Below are 17,709 nucleotides of genomic sequence, written 5' to 3'. Positions count from 1 at the left end.
GAAGGTGTATAGGTGGGATTGAGGGATATGACGATAATGTGGGTAGGTGGGGTTGACGGATATGGTGAGGGGGTGGGTAAGTGGTAATAATGGATATAGTGAGAAGGTGGTTGGGTGTATTTGAGTGATCTGTGGAGATGGTGCGTCGGTGAGTTTGTGGGATACGGAGAGAAGGTAGTTAGGTGGGCTTTGAGGGCTAAGCTGAGAAGTTGCGTAGGTGGAATTGAGGCATATAGGGAGAAGTTGGGTGAGTAGTTGGGGATTGAATGATATGGCGTGAAGGTGGTTATGAGGGACATGCGTCGAAGGTTGGAATGTGGGGTTGAGAGATTTTTTGAAAAGGTGGGTAGGTGAGTTTAGGCATATGGTGAGTCGATGGATATGTGTGGATTGAGGAATATTTGGAGAAGATGGGTAAGTATGAGTGAGGAATATGAAGAGAAGGCGGTTAGGTGGGGATTGAGGTATATGGTGCGAAGACGTGTAGGTGGTGATTGAGGGATGTTGTGAGAATGTGGGTAGGTGGGGTTGAGTGTTATGGGGATAAGTTGTGTAGCTCTGGTTTGATGAACATGGGGAGGTGTTTTGGTGGTATTGAGAGATATGGTGGGAAGTTGTTTAGGTGGGATTGAGGAATAAGGTGATAATGTGGGTAGGTGGAGATTGAGGTATTTGGGGGTAAGAAAGGTAGGTGGGGATTGAGGGATATGGTGGATGATTGGTAGTTGGGAATTGAGGGATTTTGACTGAAGGTGGGTAGGTGCAGTTGAGTGAAATGGGGAGAAGATGGATAGGTGGGGTGGACGGATATGGTGAGGAGTTGGTTAAGTGTGATTTTGGGAAATATTAATGAAGGGGGTAGGTTATGATTGAGAGATATTGTGAGAAGGTGGTTCGGTGGGTTAGAGTGATCTTGGGAAATGGATGGTAGGAGGGAGTGAGAGATATGGGGAGAAGATGGGTAGCCGTGTGTCAGGTATATGTGGAGAAGGTGATTAGGTGGAGTTTTAGTGAAATGTGGAGAATGTGTTTAAGTGGGGATTGATGGATATTGTGTGAATGTGTGTCGGTGGGGTTGAGTGATATGGGGAGAATTTCGGTAGGAGGGGTTGATGGATATGGTGAGAAGGTGGTAAGTTTTGTTGAGGGATATTGTGAGAAGGTTTGGGTGGTTGTGTTGAATGAAAAGGGTAGATAATTGTTGGTGGGAGTCTCTCTCTCTTTCCCTGTCCCCCTCCCTATACCCCTCACTCTCTCTCTCTGTGTCACCCTACTCGCTCTCTGCTCGTGCTCTCCCTCTGCTCTCTATCTCACCCCTTCCTCTCTCCCTCTCTCTCTCTCTCTCGGCCTCTCTCTCTCTGTGTCTGTCGCACTCTCCTCGCTCTCTACTCGCTCTCACCCTTTACTCCATATCTCTCCCTCTTCCCCTCCCTCTCTCTCTCTTTCTCTCTCATCCCCATCTCTCAATATTTCTCTTCCGTTTTTCTGTCTCCACTGTTTCTCTCTCTGTCTGTCTTTTTCTCCATCTGTCTGTCTCTTTCCTTCTTCCTCACCCCCACTATCTCTCTGTCTGTATAATTCAGATTCTCACAGTCTGCCTGCCTGTCTCTCTGTCACACCCCCCACCCCCTCCTCATTCTCCCTCTCGGTGTCTCTCTGCCTCTGCACTGTGTCTCCCTCTTTCGTTCTTCACTCTCTCCTCTCATTCTCTCGCTCTACTCTCGATATCTCTCCCTCTCCACCTCTAATCTCCACCTCTCTCAGTCAGTAACTCTCTCCCTTTCTATATATCTCTCCTTAAATTTCAAGCTTCCCTTTTACTCGTTCTCTTTGCTACTGCCACGACACTCTGTGCCACTACACTCTGTGCCACTACAGTCTGTGCCACTACACTCTCTGCCACTACACTCTCTGACCCATCCACATCTCTCTGTCTCTCTCTCTGTCTCTCTCCCTAAACTCTCTAACTCTGTCCCTTTCTCTCCCTCTGACTCTCCCACTCTGATTCTTTCCGTCTGATGCTCTCTCTTTGCCAGTCACTCAACCTCCACTCTCTTTCGCACTCTCTTTCTTTCTCCGTCTCTCTACATCTACCCTACTCTCTCTGTCTCTGCTCGCTCTCTCTCTGTCTCCCTCCATCTACATTCTCTGATCCATCCCCGTCTCTCCCTCTCTTTCTTCCTCCCTCCGCCCTCTCTGTTTGTCTGTTTCTCCCTCTGTTTGTGTCTTTCATTCTTTCGCCCCCACCATCTCTCTGTCTCTATAATTCTTTCTCTCTCTCTCCATGTCTCTCTCTCTCTGCTGATTCTCTGCCTTTCTATCACTATCTCTGTGTCTCCCTCTCCATCGCTCTCTCTCTCTCCCACAATTCGTCTCTCTCTTTCTCTCTCTCCATCTCCCTCTGCGTCTCACTCTCTTTCCCTCAGCTATCTCTTCCTCTATACTCGTCTCTCCCTCTATCCTCGTCTCTCCCTCTCTGTCTGTCTCTCTTTCGGCCTCTCCTATTTATCTCTATTTATTGCTCTCTGCTCTCTGTTTCTATCTCTCTTTGTCACCTGTCTGTCTCTCTCGTTCTCTCTCACGAACTATATCTCTATGTCTTCATTTTACTCTCTCCCTCACTCAACCTTTTGGCTTATGTCTCCCTTTCTCTTGCCCATTTATCTGTCTCTCTTTGCTCTGTCACTGCTGGTCAGCAGTGCCGCCTGCTGAAGATTGTGGTTGGTGATGACATTGACCAGGAACTTCGGAACCGGAGTCGGCATTTTGATCCCTGGAGCCTGTTGCGCCATTCAATGGCATCATGGTGGATCTCTGACCGAACTTAATTTACCCGCCTTAACCCCAATATTAACAGAGTTAAGAAAAATCTATCAACCTCAGAATTATAATTAACAATTGAGCTAACACCAACTTCCGTTTGCAGAAGAGAGTTCCAAATATCTCCCACCCTTTGCGTGTAGAAGTGTTTCATAACTTCACTCCTGAAAGTTCTGGCTCTAATTTTTCGGCTGAGACCCATAGTCCTGGAATCCCCAACCAGCGGACATTGTTTCTCTCTGTCTTCCCTATCAGATCCGCTTAATCGCTTGAAAAATTCGAACAAATCAACCCTTAATCTTCCAAATTCCAGAGAATGCAACCCTAGTTTGTGTAATCTATCATCATTATTTAACCCTTGATGTCCAGGTATCATTCCAGTAAATACAAAGTCCAAAATGAGTTTTTACAGCTCGGTAAGTTTTAATTACTGCCAATCAAGTAAATATGAACTTTTAATAACGAGGACTCTCATATCACTCCTTATTGTATTAGTTTTTTGGTTATTGAAGAAGAATGAAAATTACAATATTAATTTTTAAACGTTTTCCTTCTGTCTCATTAATTTAATTCAATTATTTCTTTGGTTTTTGATTTTAGAAAAAAATTACAATACCATACAGAATGCAAACTTTGAAGGAATGAAGTCTGCTTGATTGTTTGAGCAATGCAGCCTAATTCTGTGGGCGGGACGTCTCGTCCTTACCGAATTTGTGTTCGTGTCTTCTCCTCACACACCTTTCCAGCTACGCGGCAAATCACGCTGCTCAGAGGCTGGGTTGATAGAGCACAATTTTTGTAAAGTTCAAATTCAAGCAATTCATCGCCACAGAGCCGAGAGTCAGTATTTTTGTTAATTTAATTCGCATGAGCTGCAGTGAGTGTTGCCTCGCCGCTCGCAGCGACTTCAGGCCCAATGTCTCCTGCCGCTCTGCCAATTTCCTAACCAGGTCAATCATTTTCCCTCAATTCCATCAGCTTCAACTTTAGCTAACAGTCTCTTCTGAGGGACTTTATGGAATGCCTTTTGGAAGTCCATAGAAACAAACTCCATAGACATTCCCCTGTCCACTACTTTAGTCACCTCTTCAAAACAAAATCTATGCTGGCTCTTTCAATCAGCTGAAAATGTTCAATGTGTTCAGTCACTATCCTTAATTAGAGACTCGAGTAATTTCTCGAAAACAGATGTTTGGCGAACTGGTCTATAATTCCCTGGTTTCCTTCTATCACCTTTCTTAAATAGTGGAGTGACATGTACAGTTTTCCAATTTAGATCAATGCTCGTACACCGTTAGGCTGTTCATTAGTCTGGCCCATTGCTCATTATTAATTCTACTGTGGCCTGCCTCCTTGTTTCTCCTCGGTCATATTGTTGCAGAAAGTTTTCCTGAACATACTCAAGAAATTCGTTACCTTTCTGACATGAGCTCGTCTGTTTATCCCAATCTATATGAAAGTTAAAATCGATCCCCATATAAACCACTCTGCCTTTGCTACATGCTTGACTAATCTCCCCATTTATACATTCTGCCGCTTCACAGCTGCTACAGGGGTTCTATACACAACTCCCACTTTGGGATTAAATCGTTTTCTATTTCCTAATTCTACGCATAAAGTTCCCACTGACTGCCGACCTCTCGTTATATCATCTCTTATCAATGAAGAAATTTCATCCTTAATCACTCACTATCCTCCTCCCCCTCTACCAGTTCTCCTTTCCTTCCTATAGACCTTATAACCTGGTATATTCAGTTCCCATTCCTGACTGTTGTACAGCCATGCCTCACTAATGGCTACCATTTCGTACCCGGTAGGTTGAATTTGTGCCCGCATTTCAACAAATTTGTTGCTTATACTTCATGCGTTTGTATAAAGAACGCTTATTTGGGCCACACACCCTGCCCATATTGTAATATTGTATTTCTCACACATTCCTTATTTCTCTTTCCAGATTTAATTACTTTTCATCAATCAGTATTGTATTTCATACACATTCCTTATTTCTCTCTCCAGATTTAATTACTTTTCATCAATCAGTATTGTATTTCACACAAATTCCTTATTTCTCTCTCCAGATTTAATTACTTTTCATCTTTCAGTTTTTCCTTTACATGTAGTGCTGAAAGCATAATTTCTGACTATCACTCTACGCTCTTCCTTTTTGTTCCAGAATTGTTATTTATATTACTTTTCCAACTGAGCTCTAGACCCAATTACAAATTTAAAGCCGTATTTATTCTTAACGCTGGAACCCTGGTGCCAGCCCGGGTCACGTGGAGCCGGTCCCAACGGTACAATTCCATCGTGTCCGAGTACAGGTGCCAGTGTCCCACGAAATGGAACCTCTCCTTCCCACACCACTCCTTCATCCATGTGTTCTCCTCCCTAATCTGTTTATCCCTACGACTATTTGCACGTGGCTTAGGTAATAATCCAGAGATTATAACCCTTGTGTGTCTGTTCTTTTTAAAATTTTGCTCTTGAAACGCTCACTTTATGGACTGTCATCACCTCTCTCATGGCTGGAATGTGATCTCCTCTCTCAGTGTCTGGACTTTGATCTCTCTCAGTGTCTGGTCTGTAATACCCTCTCAGCAATTGGACTGTGATCACCTCTCTCAGTGTTGGGACTCTGATCTCCTCTCTCACTGTCCGGACTGAGATCGCCTCTCTCCGTGTCTGGACCGTGATCTCCTCTCTCAGTGCTTGGATTGTGAGCACATCTCTCAGATTCTGGACTGTGATCACCACTCTCAGTGTCTGGACAGTGATCCCCTCTCTCAGTGTCTGGACTGTGATCTCCTCTCTCAGTGTCTGGACTGTGATCTCCTCTCTCAGTGTCTGGACTGTGATCACCACTCTCAGTGTCTGGACTGTGATCACCTCTCTCAGTGTCTGGACTGTGATCTCCTCTCTCAGTGTCTGGACTGTGATCTCCTCTCTCAATGTCTGGACTGTGATCTCCTCTCTCAATGTCTGGACTGATCTCCTCTCTCAGTGTCTGGACTGTGTTTTGATCTCTCATTGAATGGACAACGATCTACTCTCTCTGTGTCTGCACGATGGTGGGCCCTGGGAACGATGCCCCCCCCCCCCCCCCCCCCCGACCATGATACAATTGCCACACTCAACACTGACCTGTGAAGCAATTGCTCGAGGAACCGAACACCAGTGAGAAACAGAACCTTCGGGTGTGAACAGCAAGATTTTTGTAATAACAGGGCTCACCAACAGAAATACAGTCACGGACTTAATGCATTGCAACATGAGGCATGGGAAATACCAACCTCCCTCGTTTAAACTGTTCCAAGGACAAGAATAAAATGGGTCAGATATAGAGTAAAGCTCCCTCTAAAATGTCACAACAAACACTCCCAGGGCAGGTGAAATAGGGGTTAGAAACAGAGTAATGCTGCATCGACACTGTCCCGTCAAACAGTCCCAGTTCAGGTACAGGGTTAGAAACAGAGTAAAGCTCCCTCTACACTGTCCCATCAAACACTCCGAGGCCAGTTACAACACAGGTGAGATACAGAGTAAAAGTCCCTCTGCACTCTCCCATGCTCTGTGTGTGGGTCTCAATCCCACTCCGGATGATATCTAGTAACGGACACCGGGATGGAGCCTGGGCCTTTTCCTGAGATCACTGCCTTCCCCCATTCTCGTTCATTTTCCCTTTCTTCGATGCTCTGCTCCAGTTTCTCAGTCCGATTGGTGTTAAAATACAAATTGCTGTTATTGTCAACATTCTTCCTGGAAAAAATCCATTGAAGCAGCAACAAGTGGCTATTTTTTTGCTGCCAACAGCTCAGAGGCATTTCCAAAACATCTCCTCCGGTCTCTATTTACTTATCCCTCCTCTGTTTCTCGATTTTCAGTTCCTCAAACTCTTTGTCTTTCTCTTTATGTCTCTCTCTGTCTCTATCGTGCTCTCTTTCTCCCTCTACTCTCTCTTTCTCCCTTTGCTCTCTCCGTCTCTCTTTATCTTACCCCCAACATACACCGTTCAGACATTCGTCCCAAAGAGTCCATGCCGTTGTCTTCTGCTCCACATGGTCCTCGTTTCACCCTGCTTCATCATGACCCAATCAACATATCTTTCTATTCCCTCATCCCTCGTGTGTTTATCTAGCTTAATCTTAACAGCATCGTTGCTCGTCGCCTCAACTCACTTGTGGTAGCGAGTTGCTCACTCTCACCACTCCCTGGGTAAACGAGTTTCTCCTGAGTTAATATTGGATTTATCATTGACTAGCTTCGATTTTTAACCCCGAGTTCTGCTCTCACCCGCGGGTGGAATCATCTTCTCTCCGTCTACCGTATCAAACCCGTCATTAAACTTAAAGACTTCTATCAGGTCACTCCTCAGTCTTCTCTTTTCAAGAGAAAAGACATCCAGCTTGTTCTCTCTTTCATGATAGTTATATCCTCCCCGTTCCATGATATTATTTCAGTAAACTGTCCGTGATGCACTCGGGAAATGTATTGCCATTATAACGCATTCAATGGGAAAATTAAAATCTCCGTTCATAACTGCTTTGCCTGAGCTACAGGCTCCTCTGATCTCCGTATTTCTGTATGGGTTCAATACTTCCTGTTTGAAGTATTTGTTTCATTAATTGAAAGCTTTTCATGTCCCAGTTCCCCTCAGTGCGTTGTGATCTCCAGTGTGTTCTTTCAAAGAGCCAGCACAGGCATGACGGGCCCAATGTATGCTAAGATTCCAGAAATACTTAGATTTGCACAGCTGAGAAACAGGCCATTCGGCACAATAGATACATGCCGTGGTTTATGTTCCACACGAGCAAAAGACCACCCTTCTTCATCTAACCCCATCAACATATCCTATTCCTTTCTCATCTCAGAGAAACATATGGTATTCTGAGGGACTTGACAGGATACATGGTGATTACACTGACTGGTGAATCAAGACCAATGGGGAATAGTCATTTCCCATTCCCCAGATAAGGGGTCGGCCATTAAAGACTGAGATGAGCGCACTCGCTTGAACATCTCATCCAAATGACGACACTTCAAAGGGTACAGCCCCCCCTCAGTACTGACCTTCCGACAGTGCAGCACTCCCTCAGTACTGACCTTCCGACAGTGCAGCACTCCCTCACTACTGACCTTCCGACAGTGCAGCACCCCCTCAGTACTGACATTCCGACAGTGCAGCACTCCCTCAGTACTGACCTTCTGACAATGCAGCACTCCCTCAGTACTGACCTTCCGACAGTGCAGCACTCCCTCAGTACTGACCTTCCGACAGTGCAGCACTCCCTCAGTACTGACCTTCCGACAGTGCAGCACTCCCTCAGTACTGACCTTCCGACAATGCAGCACTCCCTCAGTACTGACCTTCCGACAGTGCAGCACTCCCTCAGTACTGACCTTCCGACAGTGCAGCACTCCCTCAGTACTGACCTTCCGACAATGCAGCACTCCCTCAGTACTGACCTTCCGACAGTGCAGCACTCCCTCAGTACTGACCTTCCGACAGTGCAGCACTCCCTCAGTACTGACCTTCCGACAGTGCAGCACTCCCTCAGTACTAACCTTCCGACAGTGCAGCACTCCCTCAGTACTGAACCTCCGACAGTGCAGCACTCCCTCTTTACTGACCCTCCGAAAGTGCAACACTCTCTCAATACTGACCCTCCGACCGTGCGGCGCTTCCTCAGTACTGCTCCTCTGACAGTGCAGCATTCCCTCAGAACTGATCCTCTGAGCGTGCAGCGCTCCCACAGTACTGGCACAGGAAATTGTCGGCCAGGATTGAGATGCTCAAGTCTCTGCTGTGTGTGGGGTTCGAGCGCACGACCTTCTGACTCTGAGGGCAGATGCTACCCACTGAGCCCCGGCTCATAATGACTATGTCATAAGAACATAAGAACATAAGAAATTGGAGCAGGAGTAGGCCAATCGGCCCCTCGAGCCTGCTCCGCCATTCAATAAGATCATGGCTGATCTGATCCCAACCACAAATCTAAAGAACACAAGAAGTCGGAGCAGGACCCGGCCACATAGCCCCTGGGCCCTCTCCGCCACCCACAGGGCATTGACCGATCCGAACTCAGCTTCATGTCCAATTTCCTGCCCGCTCCCCATAACCCCTAATTCCCTTTACTTCTAGGAAACTGTCTATTTCTGTTTTAAATTTATCCAATGATGTAGCTTCCACAGCTTCCTGGGGCAGCAAATTCCACAGACCTACCACCCTCTGAGTGAAGAAGTTTCTCCTCATCTCAGTTTTGAAAGAGCAGCCACTTATTCTAAGATTATGCCCCCTAGTTCTAGTTCCACCCATCTTTGGGAACATCCTTACTGCATCCACCCGATCAAGACCCTTCACAATCTTATATGTTTCAATAAGATCGCCTCTCATTCTTCTGAACTCCAATGATAGAGTCCCAATCTACTCAACCTCTCCTCATATGTCCGCCCCCTCATCCCCGGGATTAACCGAGTGAACCTTCTTTGTACTGCCTCGAGAGCAAGTATGTCTTTTCTTAAGTATGGAGACCAAAACTGTATGCAGTATTCCAGGTGCGGTCTCACCAATACCTTATATAACTGCAGCAATACCTCCTTGTTTTTATATTCTATCCCCCTAGCAATAAAAGCCAACATTCCGTTGGCTTTCTTGATCACCTGCTGCACCTGCATACCAACTTTTTGATTTTCTTGCACTAGGACCCCCAGATCCCTTTGTACTGCAGTACTTTCCAGTCTCTCGCCATTATGTTATTGCTTGACGAGTCCGTGGGACAGATCTCCCAACTTTGGCACCAGTTCACAGACGTTAGTGAGAAGGACTTTGCAGGCCCGTCTGGGCTCGGTGCGCCTGTCTGATACCGAGGCCATATTTCAGAGGGCAGTTAAGTCAACCAGGTTAGTGTGAGAGTTGATTCAGAGTTGGAGGGAAAGATTGAGTATCAGGAACAAAATAGCTCTTTATACCCCTTCAGAAACTGGAATACTCCTGGGAGTGATTCTGAGTCCAAACTCACCTTAATGAGAGGAGTATGTTCTGAACTCTTGAGAAGGTGGGTAGTTGGGAATTACGGATAAGGGGAGAAGGTTGCTTGGTGAGAATGAGCAATATGGAGAGAAGATGGATTGGTGAGATGAAGGAATATGGGGAGAAGGCGGGTAGGTGGGGATTGAGGGATATCGTGGGAAGGTGGGTAGGTGGGGATTGAGGGATATGGTGGGAAGACGGGTAGGTGGGGATTGAGGGATATGGGGAGAAGGCGGGTAGGTGGGGATTGAGGGATATCGTGGGAAGGTGGGTAGGTGGGGATTGAGGGATATGGTGGGAAGGTGGGTAGGTGGGGATTGAGGGATATCGTGGGAAGGTGGGTAGGTGGGGATTGAGGGATATGGTGAGAAGGTGGGTAGGTGGGGATTGAGGGATATGGTGGGAAGGTGGGTAGGTGGGGATTGAGGGATATCGTGGGAAGGTGGGTAGGTGGGGATTGAGGGATATCGTGGGAAGACGGGTAGGTGGGGATTGAGGGATATCGTGGGAAGACGGGTAGGTGGGGATTGAGGGATATCGTGGGAAGACGGGTAGGTGGGGATTGAGGGATATGGTGGGAAGACGGGTAGGTGGGGATTGAGGGATATGGTGGGAAGGTGGGTAGGTGGGGATTGAGGGATATGGTGGGAAGACGGGTAGGTGGGGATTGAGGGATATGGTGGGAAGGTGGGTAGGTGGGGATTGAGGGATATGGTGGGAAGGTGGGTAGGTCACGTTGAGCGTTAGGGAGAGAAGGTTTTCAGTTGGGGATTAAGGGATATGTGGAGAAGGCGAGTAGGTAGGCTTTGGTGATGTGGGGAGAAGGTGGGCAGGTGTGGATTGAGGGTTATTGTGAGAAGGTGCATTTCAAGGAGCTTCATAAAGGAGGAGAGTGAACTCGAGAGTTAACGGAGGGAATTCCAGAGGCTGGTGACCAGGCAGCTGAAGGCACGGCCGCCAATGGTGGAGTGCAAGAAATCGGGGATGCGCAAGAGGCCAGAATGTGAGGAGCGCAGAGACCTCAGTGGGGGAGGATGGGGTTGAATTCTTGGGGGAGGTTACAGAGATAGCGGGATCGATGGCCGTGGAAGGATTTGAACACAACGATGAGAATTTTAAAATCGAGGCGTTGCCGGACAGGGAGCCAATTTAGGTGATGATTGAAAAGGACTTTGTGCGAATTAGGATACGGGCAGCTGAGTTTTGGATGAGTTGAAGTTAATGAAGGGTGGAAGATGGGAGGTTGGCCAGAAGATCATTGGAATAATCCAGTTTCGCGGTAACAAAGGCACGGACAAGAGTTTCAGCAACAGATGAGACGAGGCAGAAGCAGAGACGGGCGAGTAACAGAGATGGAAGTAGGCGGACTTGGTGATGGAGAGAATATGTGGTCGGAATCTCAGCTCAGGGTCAAATTGGACGTCAAGGGTTGTGAATGGTCTGTTTCAGCATCAGACGGTGTCCAGGGAGAAGGATGGAGTCGGTGGGTTGGGCTTGTTACGGGAGCACACGATGTGGACTGGCAGTGATACACCCCAAGGTACAATAACCACATTCAGCGCTGATCCGTGCGGCAACTGCCGGTGGAACACGGATCCATGCGAGAGGCAGAACCATCGGAGGTGAACAGAAAGAGTTTTATAATAACAGGGCGGAGCAAAATAAAACATTGTCACAGTGTTTAATGCTTAGGAATGTGAGGCATGAGGAATATCAACCACCTCAGTCTGAACTGTTCACAAGTTCGAAAGAGAACGGGTTAGATAGAGAGTAAAGCCCCCTCTACACAGTCCCATCAAACACTCCCAGGACAGGTACAGCACGGATTAGATGCGGAGTGAAAATCCCTCCAGAGTGTCCCGTCAAATACACCCAGGGCAGGTGCAGCACGGTGAGATACAGAGTAAATCTAGCTCCACACTGTCCCATCAAACACTCCCATGCATGTACAGCATGGGTTAGATCGAGAGTACAGATCCCTCTACAGTGTCCCATTGAATATTTCCAGGGCAGGTAGAGCACGAGTTCGATAGAGAGTCAAGCTCCCTGTACACTATCCATTCAAACACTCTCAGGGCAGGAACAACACTGTTTAGATACAGAGTAAAGCTCCCTCTACATTCTCCCATGCTCTGTGTGTGGGCGTCAGCCGCACACCGTGTGAGATCTACCAACAGAGACTGGGATGGAGCCTGGTCCTTCCCCAAAGATCAATGACTTCCCCCCTTCTCGGTGATTCCAACGCCCTCTGATGCTTTGATCCTGATTGTTTCTCTCTCTCTCTCTCTCTCTCTCTCTCTCTCTCTCACTCTAATCTCTCTCTCTCTGACCAGTCTCTATCACTCGCTCTGTCCCTGTCTCTCCCTCTCTCGGTCCGTCACTCCCCTGTTACTCTCTCTGTCTGTTTCTCTTCCTCTCTCTGTCCCTCTGTCGTTCTCTCTCACTCTCCTCGTGGTCTTTATCTGTCTTCCCCTTTTTGTCTCTTTTTCTCTTCTTGTGTTCTCCTTATCTTCCTCTTGTCTCTGTCTCATCCTCTCTACCCTCTATCCATTTATCCTCTCTGTCTTCTTCTACTCTCTCTCATTCTCTCTTTCTCACCCTACTCTCCTCTCTCCCTATCTCTGTCTCTCGTTCTTTCTCTGTATGTACTCTCTCTGTCTCCTTCTACTTTCTCTCTATCTCTCTTCCTCACATTACTCTCCTCTTTCTCCTGCTCTCTTTGTCTGTACACTCTCTGTCACCTTCTACTCTGTCTTTCTCGCGCACTCCACTTTCTCTCTCTCTCTCTCTCTCTCTCTACCGCTCCCCTGTGAGATAAAAAAAACACTTGGCAATATATCTCAATGGGAAATGAAGAAATATTTTTTCATCGAGGTGTGTTATTATGTGGAATGCAATACCTAAAAGAGCGGTGGAACCACATTCCATAGGCACTTTCAAACGGCAATTGGACATGTCATTGAAGAGGAATAATTTGCAGGGTGATGAGGAAATCGCTGGGTTGTAGGACTAATTTGGGCAGTTCTTTCAAAAAGCTAGCACAAGCATGGCGGGCCGAATGTAGGCTAAGATAACAGAATTTCGTGGACTGCTCAGCTCAGAAACAGGCCATTCAGCCCACAAGGTCCATGCCGGTGCTTATGCTATAAACCACCCCACGCCTCTCCTTCTCCATCTAACCCCATCAATATGTCCATCTATTCCTCTGCCATCTCATTGAAACATCTAAAATAGAACATAAGATTCTGAGGGGACTTGACAGGATAGATCCGGAGAGATTGTTTCCCTTGGCTGTCGAGTCGAGAACAAGGGGAAATTGTCTTCAGATAAGGGGTCGGCCATGAAAGACTGAGATGAGGAGGAATTTATTCATTCAGAGGGATGTGAATCAATGGAATTCTCTACCCAGAGGACTGTGGATACTGAGTCGTTGACTATATTCAAGGCTGGAATTAATAGAATTTTGGGCTCGAGGGGAATCAAGGGATTTGGGGATCGGGCGGGAAGGTGGAGTTTAGGTAGAAGATCAAGCATGATCTGATTGAATGGTGGAGCAGGCTCGAGGGCCCGGATGGCCTCCTCCTGCTCACATTTGTTATGTTCTCATGTTCTTTCTCTCTCATCTGTTTATCCAGATTCCCCTTAAATGCATCTTTGCGATTCTTCTCAACTACACTTCGTGGGCGCGAGTTTCACATTCTCACCAGTCGCTGTGTTAAGACGTTTTTACTGAATTCATTATTCGATTCAATTCGATTTATTAGTGACAATCTGATAATAATGGCCCTTGGTTCGAGTCTCCCGTTCAAGTGGAAACATCTTCTTCAGGTATAAACTATCAAACACATCATTAATCTTAAAAACCTCTATCACGTCACTCCTCAATCTTCTCTTTTCCAGAGAAAAAAGCCCCAGCTTGTTCTCTCTTTCCTGACACGTGTAACCTCTCAGTTCTATGATATTTTTTCAGAAAACTGTCCTGGATGCATTCTGGAAATGTATTGCCTTTGTGTCTCAGTCTATGTGAAAATTAAAATCTCCCTTCATAACTCCTTTGCCTGAGCTACATGCTCCTCTGATCTCCGTATTTCTGTGTAGGGTCAATACATCCTGTTTGAAGTATTTGTTTCATTAATTGAAAGCTTTTCATGCCCCAGTTCATCTTATTTAGTTGTGATCTGCAGTGTGATCGAGCCGTCTATGGGTTCAGGCTCTGAACAGCAACTTGATTCTCTGATCCGGGACTGACAGCACATCCATTTTAAACAGACACAGAATGATCCGGGACTGACAGTACACCCATTTTAAACAGACACAGAATGATCCGGGACTGACAGCATACGCCTGTTAAAAAGACATGTAATTCGTGAGCATTTCAGATTCGGGGAAGGTTAGAACGGATTGACTGTGGACATTTGACATCGTATTTGACAAATTGTACACAGCCTTGTTGAGACATGACTATATAGGTCAATGGATTGTAACACATGCGGCATATATGGGTTTTCGGAAGGTATTTGATAACATGGCTCACAGGAGGAGTCAGCCGTTTGGTGTCAGAGGAAATGTCGCCGCCCGGATGGAAGGTCGATAATGTGTTTGGTTTTCTCCATTGTTGTTCACAGACCGAACACTGCGATCACTGAGTTCTTGATCAAGTCTGACGGTTACCAACTGGTCCAGTTCACGAAATTCTACCGGGACAGATTGGAACAGGAAGTTGAAGAAGGGGTGGACGGAGTCAGCTTGTTGTCAACATACGAGAGGCATTTCAGTGGACAAGAACATCGGGTAAGTGGGAGGGGCACGGGATGAGTTTGGATTATTTAAACATCACAAAACTAACAAGTTATCAGAGCGTAGAATCAGAGAAACTAACAGAAGAGAAACAGACCAAACTGTAAAGAAATGGATCAATGTGTAATTATTGTGAATCTGAAACAATGAAAGGAAGAGGTGAAAATACCCAGCGGATCGGTCAGTATCTGGACAAAGGACAGGGTAACGGCTCAGGTAAAACTCTAGTGTGGACTGAAAACAAAGTGAAACAGTTTTAGTGGAACTGGGAAAAAGGAAAGAACGGAGGCGACAAACGGGAGTTAGATGGAATTTCATGCGTTGACTGACCTGGAATCTACTTCAGGATATTAAGAAATGGAGAGATGACAAAACATATCTGCGGAGTAAATGAGAGACATTTCAAGAACAAAAATGTTAAAATGGTTAGAATGTGTAAAACCCGAAAAGGGAAACTAATCAAACAAACTGTGGAGAGCGCGAAACCGAGGGCGTGCAGGGTTTTGTTCTCCCCCAGTTATCACCGGGGGTTTATTCGACCTTCAGCGGACTCACAATCCGGGCAGTGGAACTTGCGCTGGAGCGTCACTCCCCGGGAGAGCACTTTAGGAAATTGCAGGCAATCAGCCCATAATATTCTGTCAATTACTTTTAATGGAATCGATGTGAAAATGTGGCAGTGTGTGCAATGGACGGTCGATCTGACACCACCTGCTGAAGGTGGAAATCGAGGCAACCGAGTCATCGAATCATAGAAAATAGGAGCAGGAGTCGGCCATTCGGCCCTTCGAGCCTGCCTTAGCATTCAATATGATCATGGCTGATCCTCTATCTCAATATCATATTCCCTCTTGTGAAGTTCTTGTAATCCGCTTTTATGTTACTTGCAAGTTCACACTCATACTCTATTTTTCCCTCTTAATCAATCTCTTGGCTCTTTTTTGCTCAATTCTGAACAGCTCCCAATCCTCAGGCTTGCTACATGTTCTGGCAAATTTCTATGACTCCTCTTTGGATCTCATCCTATCCATAATTTCTTTTGTTTGCTATGTTTAGGACTCGTTTCCTTTTGTCTTTTTGTGCCAGATTGGAATGTATAACTGTTGCAATTCATGCATTTTTCTTTAAATGTCAGCCATTGCCTATCCACCGTCATGACTTTTAATGAAGGTTCCAAATCTATCATAGCCAACTCACTCCTCATACCTTCCTCGTTTCCTTTGTTTAGATTCAGTACCCTAGTTTCGGATTGCACGACTTCACTTTCTATCTTAATGAAGCATTCTATCATGTTACGGTCACTCTTCCTGAAAGCACCCCGCACAACAAGGTTATGAATTCACCGCTTCTCAATGCTCAATACCCAATCTAGGATAGCCTGTTCCCAAATTAGCTCCTCAACATACTGGTCTAAAATATCATCTCGTACGCACTCCATAATTTAATGCTAAGTCACCCATGATTAAGTGGGAATTGAAGGATATGGCGGAAATACGTCAATAGGGGGTTGAGGGATAAGAGAGGTAGTTGTGGATTGAGGGATTTTTGTGAATGCGGGTCGGTGGGGTTCAGTGATATGGGGAGAAAGTATGTAGGTGGGGATTGATGGATATGGGTAGAATGTTTGTAGGTGCGTTAGACGGATATGTTGAGAGCGTGGTTCAGTGGTAATTAACGGATATAGTGAGAAGGTGGTTGGGTGTGTTTGAATGATCTGCTGAGATGGTGCTTTTGTGGGATACGGAAGGTAGGTATTTTGGTGGGGATTGAGGAGTATGCTGAGAAGTTGGGTTGGTTGGATTGAGGGATATGGGGTTAAGGTGCATGGATGTTGATTGAGGGATCTGGGAATGTGGTTAGTTGGGATTGACTGACATGGTTAGAAGTTGGTAGATGGGATTGAGGGATATGTTGGGAAGGTGTGTTGGTGGGGATTGAGGGATGTTGTGAGAATGTGGGCAGGTGGGGTTGAGTGTTATGGGGAGAAGGTGTGTAGCTGTGATTTGAGTGTTATTGGGAGTTGGTTAGGTTGTACTGAGGGATATGGTGAGAATTTGGGTATCTGGGGTTTGAGGGATAGGGTGAGAAGTTGTGTCGGTGGGATTGAGGAATAAGGAGAGAATGTGGGTAGGTTGGGATCGAGGGATATGAGGGGATGATTTGTAGTTGGGAATTGAGGGATTTTGTGTGAAGGTGGGATGGTGTGGTTGAGTGACATGGGGAGAAGGTGTGTCGGTGGGGATTGAGGAATATGTGGAGAAGGTGGTAGGTGGGGTGGACGGATATGGTGAGGAGTTGGTTAGGTGTGATTGTGGGAAATATTAATAAAGGTGGTTGGTTATGATTGAGAGATATTGTGAGAAGGTGGTTCGGTGGGTTAGAGTGATCTTGGGAGAAGGATGGTAAGAGGGAGTGCGAGATATGGGGAGAAGTTGGGTAGCCGTGTGTCAGTTATATGTGGAGAAGGTGATTAGGTGCAGTTTGATTGAAATGTGGAGAATGTGTGCAGGTGGGTATTGATGGATATTGTGTAAATGTGTGCAGGTGGGGTTGAGTGATGTTGGGAGAAATTCGGTCGGTGGGGTTGATAGATATGGTGAGAAGGTGGTAAGATTTGTTGAGGGATATTGTGAGAAGGTTGGGTGATTGTGTTGAGTGAAATTGATAGAAGATCGGTCGGTGGGAATCTCTCTCTCTTTCCCTGTCCCCCTCCCTATACCCCTCACTCTCTCTCTGTGACTCACCCTCATCGCTCTCTGCTCGTGCTCTCCCTCTGCTCGCTATCTCACCCCTTCCTCTCTCCCTTTCTCTCTCACGGCCTCTATCTCTGTTTCTGTCGCACTCTCCTCGCTGTTTACGAGCTCTCACCCTCTCCTCCATGTCTCTCCCCCTTTCTCTCTCTCTCTCTCTCTCTCTCTCTGTCTCTGACTCATCCCCATCTCTCATTATTTCTCTTCCGTTTCTCTGTCTCCAATGTTTCTTTCTCTTTCTGTCTGTTTCTCCATCTGTCTGTCTCTTTCTTTCTCCCTCACCCCACTATCTCTCTGTCCGTATTTTTCAGATTC

The 17,709-nt window shown here is 46.4% G+C and overlaps 1 long non-coding RNA gene across 14 annotated transcripts in view; it reads left to right on the top strand.

The window, feature by feature from the left end:
* The window catches only part of LOC137312847 (uncharacterized), a 161,256-nt gene that overhangs the window by 48,530 nt on the left and 95,017 nt on the right, over positions 1 to 17,709 (top strand). For 13 of the 14 annotated variants that reach the window (XR_010960837.1, XR_010960836.1, XR_010960835.1 and 10 more), the window contains 2 exons: positions 13,483 to 13,675; positions 14,473 to 14,638. This is a non-coding gene — a long non-coding RNA (uncharacterized lncRNA). The remainder of the gene's footprint in view (positions 1 to 13,482; positions 13,676 to 14,472; positions 14,639 to 17,709) is intronic. The other variant, XR_010960831.1, reaches the window with a different exon arrangement.

The sequence above is a fragment of the Heptranchias perlo genome, unplaced genomic scaffold, assembly GCF_035084215.1.
Source record: "Heptranchias perlo isolate sHepPer1 unplaced genomic scaffold, sHepPer1.hap1 HAP1_SCAFFOLD_44, whole genome shotgun sequence".
Lineage (NCBI taxonomy): Eukaryota > Metazoa > Chordata > Chondrichthyes > Hexanchiformes > Hexanchidae > Heptranchias > Heptranchias perlo.
Note: the sequence above shows the minus strand (reverse complement) of the source record. Positions and strands in the feature narration are given on the sequence as shown.